The following is an 18,709-nucleotide window of genomic DNA, read 5'->3' on the forward strand; positions in this document are numbered from 1 at the left end:
TCACCATTGCATATCAACTTACAGCAGATGGCCTTAGACACGTCACCTTAATTTGCAACTTGCAAATTCGCATACCTGTCCGTGCCTACCTCCGACACGCACATCAACAGATTCACCTCGTTCCATTGACCCATCGTTTTTGACACAATTTGGCAATAATACATTTTTGAGACTTGAATTCCTTGAAAAAAAAATTTTGAAAAAAAATTTAACAATTTAAGTTCCCTGTAAATCGTCACGTTGAAATTGATGTCAGCAGTGCAACAAGTGGGCATTTTTAAAAAATTTTTAAATGAAAAGCATAGAAATGTCAAATTCATATTCACAACATTCTTGCATACGAATTCATATTCTCATACAAGCATACGAATTCATATTCTCAACAAGAATACTTATTCTTTCATTACCCCCATCCCTGCCTATTGATTCCTATATCGCATCCTTATCGCATCCCTATCGCATCACTATCGCATCCCTATTTCTTTTTTAAAAGTCTCTCGTCGTTCACTTGTGGGCAAATGTCAAGACCTTCCCGTCGACAAATGTCAAGACCTCACATTCAGACGAGGACCATATGCAGAAGAGGACGTCCATCAAGTTGGAACACAACCGGTATTAGCAACACAACATGCATTTCCCACCCAGCCAGCTTAGATTTATTGCCGGCCTTTATTATCCGTTAAATCTTTTGATTATTGTTATCGAACATGCTCGAATCTTACGAATAATTTATTCCGTCTGGAAAGAGGGAGGTTGGGAGAGGCTAATTAAAACTGTCAAACAATTTTTGAGAAAACTAAAGTTAGATTATTTTGAATTTCTAACTGCACTTTCTGATGCGCAAAAGACAATAAGCATTGTATCCAAATCAATCCCAATTAATCTGCCCCTGACCAAATGTTACATTCCCTCGAAATGAGAAAAATGCAAAAAAAAAAGACGCTTTTTCCTTTCAAAAACTTCATAGCTGGGAAGAGGTGAAAAGTCAAAGGGTCAGGGAGGTGACATATGAGTTGTGGACCGGAGTACCTTTGATTTTGATGGCTTCCCTTAATTTCCTCAACAATTTCCTAAAAATTAGAGGACACCTCTGCTCTAACGCTCTAACGTTTTGGAAAACGTGTTGTCAAGAAGAGAAGAACTTTTCCCACCAGTCGGTGAACCGTCGCTTATTGTATTTTATTGTAGTTTAAAAGTTTGTAATAGTAATGTGTAAACGTAATTTTGTTTAGTTAAAGCTTAGTTATAGTTATGACTTTCTGTTAGAAAAAATGTAAAATAATAGTTAGGATGTAAATTTTATTTCTAGAATTCTATCTAATAATTTGATACAAATTAGCAACACGATTTTTCTTCTATTCTGTTTGTCGATGGAAAAAGGATCGTGCAACAAGTTTTTTTTTCGAAACTTTATCCCTTATAGGAAAATTTCGTTCCTGAAACAGCTGTCGGTATTCCTGCCAAATGCAGGATTGGCTGATTACGTTGCGTTCTGTCTTTTTTGTATGGGAAAACCAAGGCTGTGGTTTATATTTTTTTTTGTAACGTTAGTTCGCGGCGAGCCTGCTTTGTTTTTTTACTCAAGTCGATTTATTGTTCAAACAAAAATCGATAACCAGGCAGAAAAGCCGTACGGCTGTTACTGTTTCCACACATAAGCGTATTTCGCAGTTGTCCCAATTTCTAAAACGGTTACAAAAATTAGCTAAAGGTCCAGCATATTTTCCTCCGCCGTCATAGCAGATCACATTGCAGGCACGAAATCTAAGCACGAAACTTGCACACAATTAAGTAGTATCGGTTCAATTCAATATCGGTTCCCACATTTCACAAGACATTAAGACAAAAAGCGAACCCGTCCACCTAAAAAAAGCAGAATTTGATGATGAAGCTTAGCATAGAAGCGGCATCATATGCTGAAATTACAAAAGCACCATGAAATCCATCAAAAAGCACCATATTTCAAATTTTCCCATCCCCCAGAGACTTCCGAGATTTCCCTACAATTAGAGAAAAGTATTCACAAGCAAATGGAGCAGTCGAACGTCTTAAGCAAAAAGAAGGACAAACGTGCTCACGCCCTCGCCGATCTGCTGATAAACTTCCGCGAAGGCGGAATTTAACCATGCATAATGCGCCCCTCGTCCAGTCCATGGAAACAAGACGGAGATTGGCGACGACTCAATGCCATGACAGTACCTGATCGTTACCCAATCCCCACATATACAAGATTTTGCATGGTTGTAAGACCTCCAAACTTTAAAATTTAAAAAAAACACACACACACTCTTTTACCACTGAATCTAGCCTGCGGGTAACGACTCCATTTGGAGTTTACGAAACGCGGCTAGCACATTTCAGCGCTTCATGGACGAAGTAGTGCGCGACTTGGACTTCGTATATAGATGACATCCTCGTGGCGTGGAGGAAAATGTCACTCACCTCCGCCTACTATTCAAACGGTTTCAGCAATACCAGATAAGGTAAATGCGTTTTCGGTGCTTCGTCAAAAGTTTTCCTGTGCCACATTATCAGCCTCTCTTACGCTCTTCAAGACCTTCAACCACCCACTTCACTTCGCCAACTAACCTCGGTCTGTTGAACTACAGACGCTTCATCTTCTAGCTCCTTCCGACCTTCTTTCTTTCCGACCTGTTACGAAGAAGAAAAATGAGCAGATCTCACTTAATGAGGCCCAGCTAAAAGCTTTCAATGAAGTGAAAACAAAACTAGCAGTAACATCCTTTACCCGATGCCCAGTTTTTACTGTAGGTGCAACAACAGTTACAACCTCTAGCATACTTTTCGAGACAGCTGAAACCGGCAGAACAACGTTACAGCACGTTTGGCTGTGAACTCCTGGTAATATACCTCGCACTGAAATATTTCCAATATTTCGAGGGCCGTCAATTTGTGATCTACACTTTCCGCTTACATACGTTCTAAGCCGGAAAATGTTTCCCCGTGAAACACGCCACTTTCGCAATTCACCTGAGATTGTTTCGCAATTCATATATCCGACATATCTCAGGTGAGCAGAATGCTGCGGCAAACGCTTTGTCCCGCCTTCCCATTAATTCTCTGTCCTCACCATTGCATATCAACTTACAGCAGATGGCCTTAGACACGTCACCTTAATTTGCAACTTGCAAATTCGCATACCTGTCCGTGCCTACCTCCGACACGCACCTCAACAGATTCACCTCGTTCCATTGACTCATCGTTTTTGACACAATTTGGCAATAATACATTTTTGAGACTTGAATTCCTTGAAAAAAAAATTTTGAAAAAAAATTTAACAATTTAAGTTCCCTGTAAATCGTCACGTTGAAATTGATGTCCGCAGTGCAACAAGAGGGCATTTTTAAAAAATTTTTAAATGAAAAGCATAGAAATGTCAAATTCATATTCACAACATTCTTGCATACGAATTCATATTCTCATACAAGCATACGAATTCATATTCTCAACAAGAATACTTATTCTTTCATTACCCCCATCCCTGCCTATTGATTCCTATATCGCATCCTTATCGCATCCCTATCGCATCACTATCGCATCCCTATTTCTTTTTTAAAAGTCTCTCGTCGTTCACTTGTGGGCAAATGTCAAGACCTTCCCGTCGACAAATGTCAAGACCTCACATTCAGACGAGGACCATATGCAGAAGAGGACGTCCATCAAGTTGGAACACAACCGGTATTAGCAACACAACATGCATTTCCCACCCAGCCAGCTTAGATTTATTGCCGGCCTTTATTATCCGTTAAATCTTTTGATTATTGTTATCGAACATGCTCGAATCTTACGAATAATTTATTCCGTCTGGAAAGAGGGAGGTTGGGAGAGGCTAATTAAAACTGTCAAACAATTTTTGAGAAAACTAAAGTTAGATTATTTTGAATTTCTAACTGCACTTTCTGATGCGCAAAAGACAATAAGCATTGTATCCAAATCAATCCCAATTAATCTGCCCCTGACCAAATGTTACATTCCCTCGAAATGAGAAAAATGCAAAAAAAAAAGACGCTTTTTCCTTTCAAAAACTTCATAGCTGGGAAGAGGTGAAAAGTCAAAGGGTCAGGGAGGTGACATATGAGTTGTGGACCGGAGTACCTTTGATTTTGATGGCTTCCCTTAATTTCCTCAACAATTTCCTAAAAATTAGAGGACACCTCTGCTCTAACGCTCTAACGTTTTGGAAAACGTGTTGTCAAGAAGAGAAGAACTTTTCCCACCAGTCGGTGAACCGTCGCTTATTGTATTTTATTGTAGTTTAAAAGTTTGTAATAGTAATGTGTAAACGTAATTTTGTTTAGTTAAAGCTTAGTTATAGTTATGACTTTCTGTTAGAAAAAATGTAAAATAATAGTTAGGATGTAAATTTTATTTCTAGAATTCTATCTAATAATTTGATACAAATTAGCAACACGATTTTTCTTCTATTCTGTTTGTCGATGGAAAAAGGATCGTGCAACAAGTTTTTTTTTCGAAACTTTATCCCTTATAGGAAAATTTCGTTCCTGAAACAGCTGTCGGTATTCCTGCCAAATGCAGGATTGGCTGATTACGTTGCGTTCTGTCTTTTTTGTATGGGAAAACCAAGGCTGTGGTTTATATTTTTTTTTGTAACGTTAGTTCGCGGCGAGCCTGCTTTGTTTTTTTATTCAAGTCGATTTATTGTTCAAACAAAAATCGATAACCAGGCAGAAAAGCCGTACGGCTGTTACTGTTTCCACACATAAGCGTATTTCGCAGTTGTCCCAATTTCTAAAACGGTTACAAAAATTAGCTAAAGGTCCAGCATATTTTCCTCCGCCGTCATAGCAGATCACATTGCAGGCACGAAATCTAAGCACGAAACTTGCACACAATTAAGTAGTATCGGTTCAATTCAATATCGGTTCCCACATTTCACAAGACATTAAGACAAAAAGCGAACCCGTCCACCTAAAAAAAGCAGAATTTGATGATGAAGCTTAGCATAGAAGCGGCATCATATGCTGAAATTACAAAAGCACCATGAAATCCATCAAAAAGCACCATATTTCAAATTTTCCCATCCCCCAGAGACTTCCGAGATTTCCCTACAATTAGAGAAAAGTATTCACAAGCAAATGGAGCAGTCGAACGTCTTAAGCAAAAAGAAGGACAAACGTGCTCACGCCCTCGCCGATCTGCTGATAAACTTCCGCGAAGGCGGAATTTAACCATGCATAATGCGCCCCTCGTCCAGTCCATGGAAACAAGACGGAGATTGGCGACGACTCAATGCCATGACAGTACCTGATCGTTACCCAATCCCCACATATACAAGATTTTGCATGGTTGTAAGACCTCCAAACTTTAAAATTCAAAAAAAACACACACACACTCTTTTACCACTGAATCTAGCCTACATAAGACTGCGGGTAACGACTCCATTTGGAGTTTACGAAACGCGGCTAGCACATTTCAGCGCTTCATGGACGAAGTAGTGCGCGACTTGGACTTCGTATATAGATGACATCCTCGTGGCGTGGAGGAAAATGTCACTCACCTCCGCCTACTATTCAAACGGTTTCAGCAATACCAGATAAGGTAAATGCGTTTTCGGTGCTTCGTCAAAAGTTTTCCTGTGCCACATTATCAGCCTCTCTTACGCTCTTCAAGACCTTCAACCACCCACTTCACTTCGCCAACTAACCTCGGTCTGTTGAACTACAGACGCTTCATCTTCTAGCTCCTTCCGACCTTCTTTCTTTCCGACCTGTTACGAAGAAGAAAAATGAGCAGATCTCACTTAATGAGGCCCAGCTAAAAGCTTTCAATGAAGTGAAAACAAAACTAGCAGTAACATCCTTTACCCGATGCCCAGTTTTTACTGTAGGTGCAACAACAGTTACAACCTCTAGCATACTTTTCGAGACAGCTGAAACCGGCAGAACAACGTTACAGCACGTTTGGCTGTGAACTCCTGGTAATATACCTCGCACTGAAATATTTCCAATATTTCGAGGGCCGTCAATTTGTGATCTACACTTTCCGCTTACATACGTTCTAAGCCGGAAAATGTTTCCCCGTGAAACACGCCACTTTCGCAATTCACCTGAGATTGTTTCGCAATTCATATATCCGACATATCTCAGGTGAGCAGAATGCTGCGGCAAACGCTTTGTCCCGCCTTCCCATTAATTCTCTGTCCTCACCATTGCATATCAACTTACAGCAGATGGCCTTAGACACGTCACCTTAATTTGCAACTTGCAAATTCGCATACCTGTCCGTGCCTACCTCCGACACGCACATCAACAGATTCACCTCGTTCCATTGACCCATCGTTTTTGACACAATTTGGCAATAATACATTTTTGAGACTTGAATTCCTTGAAAAAAAAATTTTGAAAAAAAATTTAACAATTTAAGTTCCCTGTAAATCGTCACGTTGAAATTGATGTCAGCAGTGCAACAAGTGGGCATTTTTAAAAAATTTTTAAATGAAAAGCATAGAAATGTCAAATTCATATTCACAACATTCTTGCATACGAATTCATATTCTCATACAAGCATACGAATTCATATTCTCAACAAGAATACTTATTCTTTCATTACCCCCATCCCTGCCTATTGATTCCTATATCGCATCCTTATCGCATCCCTATCGCATCACTATCGCATCCCTATTTCTTTTTTAAAAGTCTCTCGTCGTTCACTTGTGGGCAAATGTCAAGACCTTCCCGTCGACAAATGTCAAGACCTCACATTCAGACGAGGACCATATGCAGAAGAGGACGTCCATCAAGTTGGAACACAACCGGTATTAGCAACACAACATGCATTTCCCACCCAGCCAGCTTAGATTTATTGCCGGCCTTTATTATCCGTTAAATCTTTTGATTATTGTTATCGAACATGCTCGAATCTTACGAATAATTTATTCCGTCTGGAAAGAGGGAGGTTGGGAGAGGCTAATTAAAACTGTCAAACAATTTTTGAGAAAACTAAAGTTAGATTATTTTGAATTTCTAACTGCACTTTCTGATGCGCAAAAGACAATAAGCATTGTATCCAAATCAATCCCAATTAATCTGCCCCTGACCAAATGTTACATTCCCTCGAAATGAGAAAAATGCAAAAAAAAAAGACGCTTTTTCCTTTCAAAAACTTCATAGCTGGGAAGAGGTGAAAAGTCAAAGGGTCAGGGAGGTGACATATGAGTTGTGGACCGGAGTACCTTTGATTTTGATGGCTTCCCTTAATTTCCTCAACAATTTCCTAAAAATTAGAGGACACCTCTGCTCTAACGCTCTAACGTTTTGGAAAACGTGTTGTCAAGAAGAGAAGAACTTTTCCCACCAGTCGGTGAACCGTCGCTTATTGTATTTTATTGTAGTTTAAAAGTTTGTAATAGTAATGTGTAAACGTAATTTTGTTTAGTTAAAGCTTAGTTATAGTTATGACTTTCTGTTAGAAAAAATGTAAAATAATAGTTAGGATGTAAATTTTATTTCTAGAATTCTATCTAATAATTTGATACAAATTAGCAACACGATTTTTCTTCTATTCTGTTTGTCGATGGAAAAAGGATCGTGCAACAAGTTTTTTTTTCGAAACTTTATCCCTTATAGGAAAATTTCGTTCCTGAAACAGCTGTCGGTATTCCTGCCAAATGCAGGATTGGCTGATTACGTTGCGTTCTGTCTTTTTTGTATGGGAAAACCAAGGCTGTGGTTTATATTTTTTTTTGTAACGTTAGTTCGCGGCGAGCCTGCTTTGTTTTTTTACTCAAGTCGATTTATTGTTCAAACAAAAATCGATAACCAGGCAGAAAAGCCGTACGGCTGTTACTGTTTCCACACATAAGCGTATTTCGCAGTTGTCCCAATTTCTAAAACGGTTACAAAAATTAGCTAAAGGTCCAGCATATTTTCCTCCGCCGTCATAGCAGATCACATTGCAGGCACGAAATCTAAGCACGAAACTTGCACACAATTAAGTAGTATCGGTTCAATTCAATATCGGTTCCCACATTTCACAAGACATTAAGACAAAAAGCGAACCCGTCCACCTAAAAAAAGCAGAATTTGATGATGAAGCTTAGCATAGAAGCGGCATCATATGCTGAAATTACAAAAGCACCATGAAATCCATCAAAAAGCACCATATTTCAAATTTTCCCATCCCCCAGAGACTTCCGAGATTTCCCTACAATTAGAGAAAAGTATTCACAAGCAAATGGAGCAGTCGAACGTCTTAAGCAAAAAGAAGGACAAACGTGCTCACGCCCTCGCCGATCTGCTGATAAACTTCCGCGAAGGCGGAATTTAACCATGCATAATGCGCCCCTCGTCCAGTCCATGGAAACAAGACGGAGATTGGCGACGACTCAATGCCATGACAGTACCTGATCGTTACCCAATCCCCACATATACAAGATTTTGCATGGTTGTAAGACCTCCAAACTTTAAAATTTAAAAAAAACACACACACACTCTTTTACCACTGAATCTAGCCTGCGGGTAACGACTCCATTTGGAGTTTACGAAACGCGGCTAGCACATTTCAGCGCTTCATGGACGAAGTAGTGCGCGACTTGGACTTCGTATATAGATGACATCCTCGTGGCGTGGAGGAAAATGTCACTCACCTCCGCCTACTATTCAAACGGTTTCAGCAATACCAGATAAGGTAAATGCGTTTTCGGTGCTTCGTCAAAAGTTTTCCTGTGCCACATTATCAGCCTCTCTTACGCTCTTCAAGACCTTCAACCACCCACTTCACTTCGCCAACTAACCTCGGTCTGTTGAACTACAGACGCTTCATCTTCTAGCTCCTTCCGACCTTCTTTCTTTCCGACCTGTTACGAAGAAGAAAAATGAGCAGATCTCACTTAATGAGGCCCAGCTAAAAGCTTTCAATGAAGTGAAAACAAAACTAGCAGTAACATCCTTTACCCGATGCCCAGTTTTTACTGTAGGTGCAACAACAGTTACAACCTCTAGCATACTTTTCGAGACAGCTGAAACCGGCAGAACAACGTTACAGCATGTTTGGCTGTGAACTCCTGGTAATATACCTCGCACTGAAATATTTCCAATATTTCGAGGGCCGTCAATTTGTGATCTACACTTTCCGCTTACATACGTTCTAAGCCGGAAAATGTTTCCCCGTGAAACACGCCACTTTCGCAATTCACCTGAGATTGTTTCGCAATTCATATATCCGACATATCTCAGGTGAGCAGAATGCTGCGGCAAACGCTTTGTCCCGCCTTCCCATTAATTCTCTGTCCTCACCATTGCATATCAACTTACAGCAGATGGCCTTAGACACGTCACCTTAATTTGCAACTTGCAAATTCGCATACCTGTCCGTGCCTACCTCCGACACGCACCTCAACAGATTCACCTCGTTCCATTGACTCATCGTTTTTGACACAATTTGGCAATAATACATTTTTGAGACTTGAATTCCTTGAAAAAAAAATTTTGAAAAGAAATTTAACAATTTAAGTTCCCTGTAAATCGTCACGTTGAAATTGATGTCCGCAGTGCAACAAGAGGGCATTTTTAAAAAATTTTTAAATGAAAAGCATAGAAATGTCAAATTCATATTCACAACATTCTTGCATACGAATTCATATTCTCATACAAGCATACGAATTCATATTCTCAACAAGAATACTTATTCTTTCATTACCCCCATCCCTGCCTATTGATTCCTATATCGCATCCTTATCGCATCCCTATCGCATCACTATCGCATCCCTATTTCTTTTTTAAAAGTCTCTCGTCGTTCACTTGTGGGCAAATGTCAAGACCGTCCCGTCGACAAATGTCAAGACCTCACATTCAGACGAGGACCATATGCAGAAGAGGACGTCCATCAAGTTGGAACACAACCGGTATTAGCAACACAACATGCATTTCCCACCCAGCCAGCTTAGATTTATTGCCGGCCTTTATTATCCGATTATTCTTTATTATCCGTTAAATCTTTTGATTATTGTTGTCGAACATGCTCGAATCTTACGAATAATTTAAATCTATTAATTCCTCTTTATTCCGTCTGGAAAGAGGGAGGTTGGGAGAGGCTAATTAAAACTGTCAAACAATTTTTGAGAAAACTGAAGTTAGATTATTTTGAATTTCTAACTGCACTTTCTGATGCGCAAAAGACAATAAGACGTATCCAAATTAATCTGCCCCTGACCAAATGTTACATTTCTCTCGAAATGAGAAAAATGCAAAAAAAAAAAAAAAAAGACGCTTTTTCCTTTCAAAAACAACTTCATAGCTGGGAAGAGGTGAAAAGTCAAAGGGTCAGGGAGGTGACATATGAGTTGTGGACCGGAGTACCTTTGATTTTGATGGCTTCCCTTAATTTCCTCAACAATTTCCTAAAAATTAGAGGACACCTCTGCTCTAACGCTCTAACGTTTTGGAAAACGTGTTGTCTTTCCCTCTCAAGAAGAGAAGAACTTTTCCCACCAGTCGGTGAACCGTCGCTATTGTATTTTATTGTAGTTTAAAAGTTTGTAATAGTTTATAATAATGTGTAAACGTAATTTTGTTTAGTTAAAGCTATCAAATAACAATAACTTATTATTCTGTTAGAAAAAATGTAAAATAATATTTAGTTAGGATGTAAATTTTATTTCTAGAATTCTATCTAATAATTTTATAAATATTCATAGGGTAGCAACACTATTCTGTTTGTCGATGGAAAAAGGATCGTGCATAACAAATGCAAGAAGTTTTTTTTTTAAACTAAATTATCCCTTATAGGAAAATTTCGTTCCTGAAATGGCTGTCGGTATTCCTGCCAAATTTAGCGCCTGATACAGGATTGGCAGATTATGGGCGAGTACGTTGCGTTCTGTCTTTTTCTATCTCATCCTTTGTATCTTTTCCCAGCGTGTGGTGTATTGATTATGAATAAAATATATTTTTTTTAAAATGGCGACAAACTTGAAACGTTAGTTCGCGGCGACCCTGCTGTGTTTTTTTACTCAAGTCGATTTATTTTTCAAACAAAAATCGATTGACAACCAGGCAGAAAAGCCATACGATGTGACTGTTTCCACACATAAGCGTATTTCGCAGTTGTCCCAATTTCTAAAACGGTTATAAAAATTAGCTGAAGGTGCGATGGATAAAAGCATCGTCCTGCATATTTTCCTCTGCCGTCATAGCAGATCACATTGCAGGCATATAAAAGAGTAAAGAGACGAGCTTCTGGAAAAATTAATGGAGGGCCAAAAACGGTTGGAAAGCCTATGGACAGAATGACGGAACACATCGCCAGACTATCATTAAAACAGAAGCAGGGACATGGCAGCAGAGGAGTTCGCAGCCAGTCCCGGGAACGCAAGCAAGAAACTATATGTGTGGAAGCACAAGAAATTTGGCGGGGCAGGGAAAACCCTAAACCGACAGATGAGAGCGGCATCAACTGTCGGTGCATCCTGCTCTGGCTGCCTACGTTATGTTGTAGATAAAAATACAGGCAAGTTTCCCTTATCCCGGCAACATACACTGCGAGCTGTAAAAAGTCCGATAATATGGACTTATGGGGAGCGGTGCATGGGGTTTACGCAGATAAACGATCATCGTTTTAATAGTGACTGACGTAAGCAGTGATATACTCGGTACTTTCTGCAAGCATTTTTGGCCAGTGTCTCCAAAATCCAAGCACGAAACTTGCACACAATTAGGTAAGCACAGGCCTTCAATATCGGTCCCCACATTTCATGAGACATTGAGACAAAAAGCGCACCTGTCCACCTAAAAAAAGCAGAATTTCAGCAGATGATGAAGCTTGGCATAGAAGCTGCATCATATGCTGAAATTCTGTCTCGTCTTTTCATCTTGCATATCAGTCATGTGGGGAATGTCGCTATGAAAATGGCCCAAATTACCACCCCGTGGAGCCCGAGCATATTCCCAAAATGGCACACCGTTTGGAATGTTTGCATTTTTGCGTGTTCCATTTGGTTTACGCAACGCAGCTCAAACGTTCCAATGTTTTAAAGACCAGTTTCTGCGAGCCTTGCCATTTGTCCTCATTGCTAGCAGGATCATGTGCACCAAGTATTCGACCAATATATAAATCCAATATAATCAATCGAAATCCATGAACCAATATATAAATCCATCGAAATGTACTTTTGCTTATATTTTGGGGGCACCATATTTCAAATTTTCCCATCCCCAGAGACTGTCAAGTTCATCCGAGATTTCCCTACAATTAGAGAATTGCGGCAATATTTAGTATTTAGTTAACTTCTATTTCATGTTGTACTTTTGTCCATTGATAGGTATGCTGATGTGTGAAGAACTGAGGAACCAATAGCAACAGGTATGCTGACAAATGTGAAGAACTGAGGAAGCAATAGCACCCGATAATGAACTAGCAGTAGATGCATCTGCAACTGGAATTGGAGCAGTCCTGTTGCAAAAATGTAACTGGCGACCTATTTCTTTCTTCTCCAGGTAATTGACTGACGCAGAGCTTGGTCAGTATACAGTTTACATTGGATGTCAGCTGACAACTTACCAGTCACGAGTAATAAACACCTTAGCTATGGAGCATGAATAAGACGAGCACCTCCTGCCGAATAATGGAAAATCACTGCAGTTGATGAAAATGGTACACCCCAACAGCCCGAGAAAAATAGTGTGTGATATCAGCAAATGGCGCCCATATGTTCCAGCATCCTTAAGGAAAGACATATTCAACGCGGTACACGGGTTATCACACCCAATGCGTTGATACGTTTGATGACAGACATCATGTCTGGCCGAGGATGAAAGCAAACGTGCGAGAATGGACAAAGTAGTGCGTGCAGTGTCAAAAGGCCACTAGGCACATTTCCAGTACCTGATGAGAGGTTCAAGCATATGTACATAACCGGTCCATTTCCGACATGTGAAGGCCAATGCTATCTTTTGACATGTGTCGACAGGGTATGACTTTCCTAGCTGACAGAGGTAGACAGTTCGAGTTCAAACTTTCTCAGGATTTTGGGCACCAAAAGTATTCACACGGCAGCATACCATCCACAAGCAAACGGAGCAGTCAAACGTCTTAAGGCCTCTTTAAGCAACCAGCAATACAAAGTGGTTAGAACACCTTCCTAGATTTGCGCAAAAAGAAGGACAAACTTAAATTTCGTAGTGAGCACACCACAAAACACCACATTGAGACCACAGGTGCTCCTGTTTTCTCACGCCCTCGCCGACTCCCTGCTGATAAACTTCCGCGAAGGCGGAATTTAACCATATGCTGCAGCTAGGAATAATACGCCCCTCGTCCAGTCCATGGAAACAAGACGGAGATTGGCGTCCGACTGGGGACTACTGACGACTTAATGCCATGACGGTACCTGATCGTTACCCAATCCCACATATACAAGATTTTGCTTCCTCTCTGCATGGTTGTAAGACCTTCTCCAAACTAGACATACACACATTTAAAAAAAACACACACACATATGTTAACTCTTTTACTACTACATACCTAAGACTGCGGTAACGACTCCATTCGGAGTTTACGAAACACGGCTAGCACATTTCAGCGCTTCATGGACGAAGTATTTCGCGACTGGGACTTCGTATATAGATGACATCCTCGTGGCAAGTGCCTCACCTGAGGAACATGTCACTCACCTCCGCCTACTATTCAAACGGTTTCAGCAATACCAGATAAGGATTAACACTGGTAAATGCGTTTTCGGTGCTTCGTCACTAGTTTTCCTGGGCCACATTATTAGCCTCTCTTACCGGAAAAGGTGAACGCTCTGCAAGACCTTCAACCACCCACTTCACTTCGCCAACTAAGGCACTTCCTCGGTCTGTTGAACCGACGCTTCATCTTCTAGCTCCTTCCGACCTTTTATGTAACAGGAAGAAGAAAAATGAGCAGATCTCACTTAATGAGGCCCAGCTAAAAGCTTTCAATGAAGTGAAAACAAAACTAGCAGAAACATCCTGTACCCGATGCCCAGTTTTTACTGTAAGTGCAGTATTGCAACAGCAGCACGAACAACAGTTACAACCTCTTGCATACTTTTCGAGACAGCTGAAACCGGCAGAACAACGTTACAGCATGTTTGGCTGTGAACTCCTGGCAATATACCTCGCACTGAAACATTTCCAACATTCACTCGAGGGCCGTCAATTTGTGATCTACACTGATCACCGCCCGCTTACATACGGACTTCGTTCTAAGCCGGACAAATATTCTCCCTGTGAAACACGCCACTTGGATTTTGTTTCGCAATTCACCTGAGATTGTTTCGCAATTCATATATGTCGGATATTGCTGGTGCGATATCCGACACATCTCAGGTGAGCAGAATGCTGCGGCAAACGCTTTGTCCTGCCTTCCCATTAATTCTCTGTCCTCACCATCGCATATCAACTTACAGCAGATGGCCTTAGACACGTTGGATCCGTCGTCACCTGAATTTGCAACTTGCAAATTCGCATACCTGCCCGTGCCTACCTAGGACACGCAGATCATTTGTGACACCTCAACAGATTCACCTCGTTCCATTGACTCATCGTAGAGTTGTTTTTGACACCCTACACAATTTGGCAATAATACATTTTTGAGACTTGAAAAAAAAATTTTGAAAAAAAATTTAACAATTTAAGTTGAATTTTGGGAGTTTCCCTGTAAATTGTCACGTTGAAATTGATGTCCGCAGTGCAACAAGAGGGAATTTTAAAAAATTTTTTAAATGAAAAGCATAGAAATGTCAAATTCATATTCACAACAAGCATACAAGCATACGAATTCATATTCACAACAAGCATACGAATACTATTCTTTCATTACCCCCATCCTTGCCTATTAATATCGCATCCCTATCGCATCCTTATTGCTTTTGTAAAAGTCTCTAGTTTCCTGAAATTTGCCCTCATTTGGGCAGCAGCAAACAGTTCCGTCGTTCACTTGTGGGCAAATGTCAAGACCTTCTTGGTTGGCGTCCACTTCCCGTCGACAAATGTCAAGACCTCCCATCGGCGTCGACTTCTACATGCAGACGAGGACCATATGCAGACGAGGACGTCTATCAACTATCGGTTGTGTTCCATCAAGTTGGAACACAACCGCTATTAGCAACACAACAGGATACATGGTACGCGGAAATCCTACCGATTAAGACGCAGCACCAGATAAAAATCACTGGACAACCTGCATTTCCACGACGACTCCCCCCAGCCAAATTGGCATATGCCAAGAAGGCTTTCGAAGAGATGTTGGCAAATCCATGGGGAGTTCAGAGTCTGCGTGTACTAACTTTGCATCAGGGGACATATCTTTTCGAAGATCGACCTGACCAAGGCATATAAGAAGGTACCAGTCGCTTATGGGCGAGTACGTTGCGTTCTGTCTTTTTGTATCTCATCCTTTCTATCTTTTCCATGTGGTCTTATTCATAAGACAGCCGTTAAAACTCCTTTCGAACTGTTCGAATTTGTAAAAATGCACTTCGGATAACGACGTTCCAGAGACGAGGTTCTACGACATCTTGGTGGCCAGCAAAGACGCCCAATCCTCATCCTTTGTCTAAATGAAACTAATAAAAAAATTATTATTTCCCAGCAAAAGAAAAAATATTGAAATTTTCAATCAATTTTCAGCAGTGCTAACAAATTTAATAAGGTCAAGTTATTGCTATTTTACTTGAAATAACCTTCTGAGTAAGTTTTAACTACACCCACTTGTGCGAAACACCAGTAAGGCAGTGAATTTATTATGTATGTATTTGCAGGCAATTCACTTAGATTTATTGCCGGACATGAGCACCGTCTCTTTCATGCAGGCCTTTATTATCATTATTATCCGATTATTCTTATTATCCGATAAAGTTAAATCTTTTGATTATTGTTGTCGAACATGCTCGAATCTTACGAATAATTTAAATCTATTAATCGAACAATTCCTCTTTATTCCGCCTGGAAAGAGGGAGGTTGGGAGAGGCTAATTAAAACTGTCAAACAATTTTTGAGAAAACTAAAGTTAGATTATTTTGAATTTTTAACTGCACTTTCTGATGCGCAAAAGACAATAAGACATACCCCTCACTGATATTGCTTTTTTATTCTGACTCCAAATCAATCCCAATTAATCTGCCCCTGACCCCTCCCCCAAAATAAGTTACATTCCCTCAAAATGAGAAAAATGCAAAAAAAAAAATTCAATCATACGAATGGTGTGCAATAAATAATGCCCTTGACGCTTGAAGTACATCGCTTTGTGCGAACAATCAATGCCTTTGTCCGTGACTTCAGAAATCAAGAAATCATTTGGGAAACGTGACTTCAAAAATCAAGAAATCATTTGGGAAACGCTTTCCTTTCAAAAACAACTTCATAGCTGGGAAGAGGTGAAAAGTCAAAGGGTCAGGGAGGAAGGAGAAGGATTTCATAATCACACGCCCGTGCTTCTGATCTGGCGACATATGAGTTGTGGACCGGAGTACCTTTGATTTTGATAGTGTCATAGGAGAACATATTTTCTCCTATGATTGGATTAAGAAATATATAAATATTTCTTATAATATAAATATGTTTATTGATATATTAATTAAAACATAAAGACGTTTCTAGAATGTCGTTATTCATAAAAATAAATAATAATCGGCGTCTATAAATATAAAAAGGGGTAGAACGCCTTTTTGTTCTTTTTTGGGGTCTCTAGAAGTTTCCAGGAAATTCTTAAAAAACTCATATAAAAGAAACGCTATTGGTGGATAAAGTCAGTTCGTGACATATTTTTGGGGTGTACACATAGGCAACCAACGTCCGAATTCCGGCTTCCTCATAAAGGCCGTAAAAAACAAAAATCTCACTGAAGGAAGAACTGCTGTTTGGATTCTGGTAAAGTTTTTATTTATTCTTTGAGTTTGTTGACCGAAAAGCACATATACGTATAGAGCAAACCATTTCAAAACACAATACATAAAGAAATACTTTCTTTATGATCTAAGGGAGACAATTTTATTAGCGAGTTGTCGCCCTTCAAAAAATAATAATCTTTTTCTTTTTTTTCTTGTTAATTTATATTTTAATAAATTTCTTTTTCATTAAATCTTTTTCTTTTGTTTTAATTTTATTACATGTGGGTGCTGATAAATCCCTAGAACATACGAGCTATCATCAGTACACATATGTAATAATAGCTTCCCTTAATTTCCTCAACATAGGCTCCTGTAATTGGGTACCCTTTGTAGGGGACTAAAAATTAGAGGACACCTCTGCTCTAACGCTCTAACGCTTTGGAAAACGTGTTGTCTTTCCCTCTCAAGAAGAGAAGAACTTTTTCCACCAGTCGGTGAACCGTCGCTATTGTATTTTATTGTAGTTTAAAAGTTTGTAATAGTTTATAATAATGTGTAAACGTAATTTTGTTTAGTTAAAGCTAACAAATAACAATAATAAGTTCTGTTAGAAAAAATGTAAAATAATATTTAGTTAGGATGTAAATTTTATTTCTAGAATTCTATCTAATAATTTGATAAAAATTAGCAACACGATTTTTCTTCTATTCTGTTTGTCGATGGAAAAAGGATCGTGCATAACAAATGCAACAAGTTTTTTTTTTAAACTAAATTATCCCTTATAGGAAAATTTTGTTCCTGAAACGGCTGTCGGTATTCCTGCCAAATTTAGCGCCTGATACAGGATTGGCAGATTATGGGCGAGTACATTGCGTTCTGTCTTTTTCTATCTCATCCTTTGTATCTTTTCCCAGGCTGTGGTTTATTGATTATAAATAAAATATATTTTTTTTAAAATGGCGACAAACTTGTAACGTTAGTTCGCGGGGACCCTGCTTTGTTTTTTTACTCATGTCGATTTATTTTTCAAACAAAAATCGATTGACAACCAGGCAGAAAAGCCGTACGATGTGACTGTTTCCACACATAAGCGTATTTCACAGTTGTCCCAATTTCTAAAACGGTTACAAAAATTAGCTGAAGGTGCGATGGATAAAAGCATCGTCCAGCATATTTTCCTCCGCCGTCAAAGCAGATCACATTGCAGGCATATAATCGTCTGCAGTAAAGAGACTGTTGGATTGTGTAGTTGACTTTCGATCAGCGTTCAAGTTGTGGATAACTTGACAAAGACTAAAGTTACTTCTCTTGAAAGAGGAGAACTATTTATGGCACAATGGGAGATTCCAGTGCCAGTCTATTCCTTGGATTGTGATTGGCTGAATCACCTGATTGGATATGCTTGTACATAAATACAAGCCCTCAGTCCAGCTCAATCTGACGTCTGTCTTGTGCATGAGCTGGACCCTTGGTAAGTGTTGCTGCTATTATTATTATTGTTGTTGTTGTTGTTGTGTGTTATTGACTAACACAGTTCTTTTGATTATTGTACATCTCCCCTCTTCCCCCCCCCCCACGAGTAGGCTGGGTTGTGTGAGAGGTGTATCTCTCTTTTAGGCCTAGTTTGTTGTGTGGTAGTAACCTAGAAAGAGCTCGGGGAATCCTTGATCGAAAGCATGGGGATATATGTGTGGTTTGCTGTTGGGGTTTGGTTGCTGTGTATGTGCTATTACAGGGAGAAAGTGGGAGATGCAAGAATGTAGTATCGCTTGAGGGAATTGTTGGTCCTAGTGCTGCACTTTGTATTGGGGTTGGTGCAGGCTTAAGTTCGCATTTTCTGAGGAAACGGCGGTTCCTAAGTGTGATCCTTCTGGATCC

The sequence above is a fragment of the Euprymna scolopes genome, chromosome 13 (genome assembly GCF_053919585.1).
Source record: "Euprymna scolopes isolate OS-2025 chromosome 13, ASM5391958v1, whole genome shotgun sequence".
Taxonomy (NCBI): Eukaryota; Metazoa; Mollusca; class Cephalopoda; order Sepiida; family Sepiolidae; genus Euprymna; species Euprymna scolopes.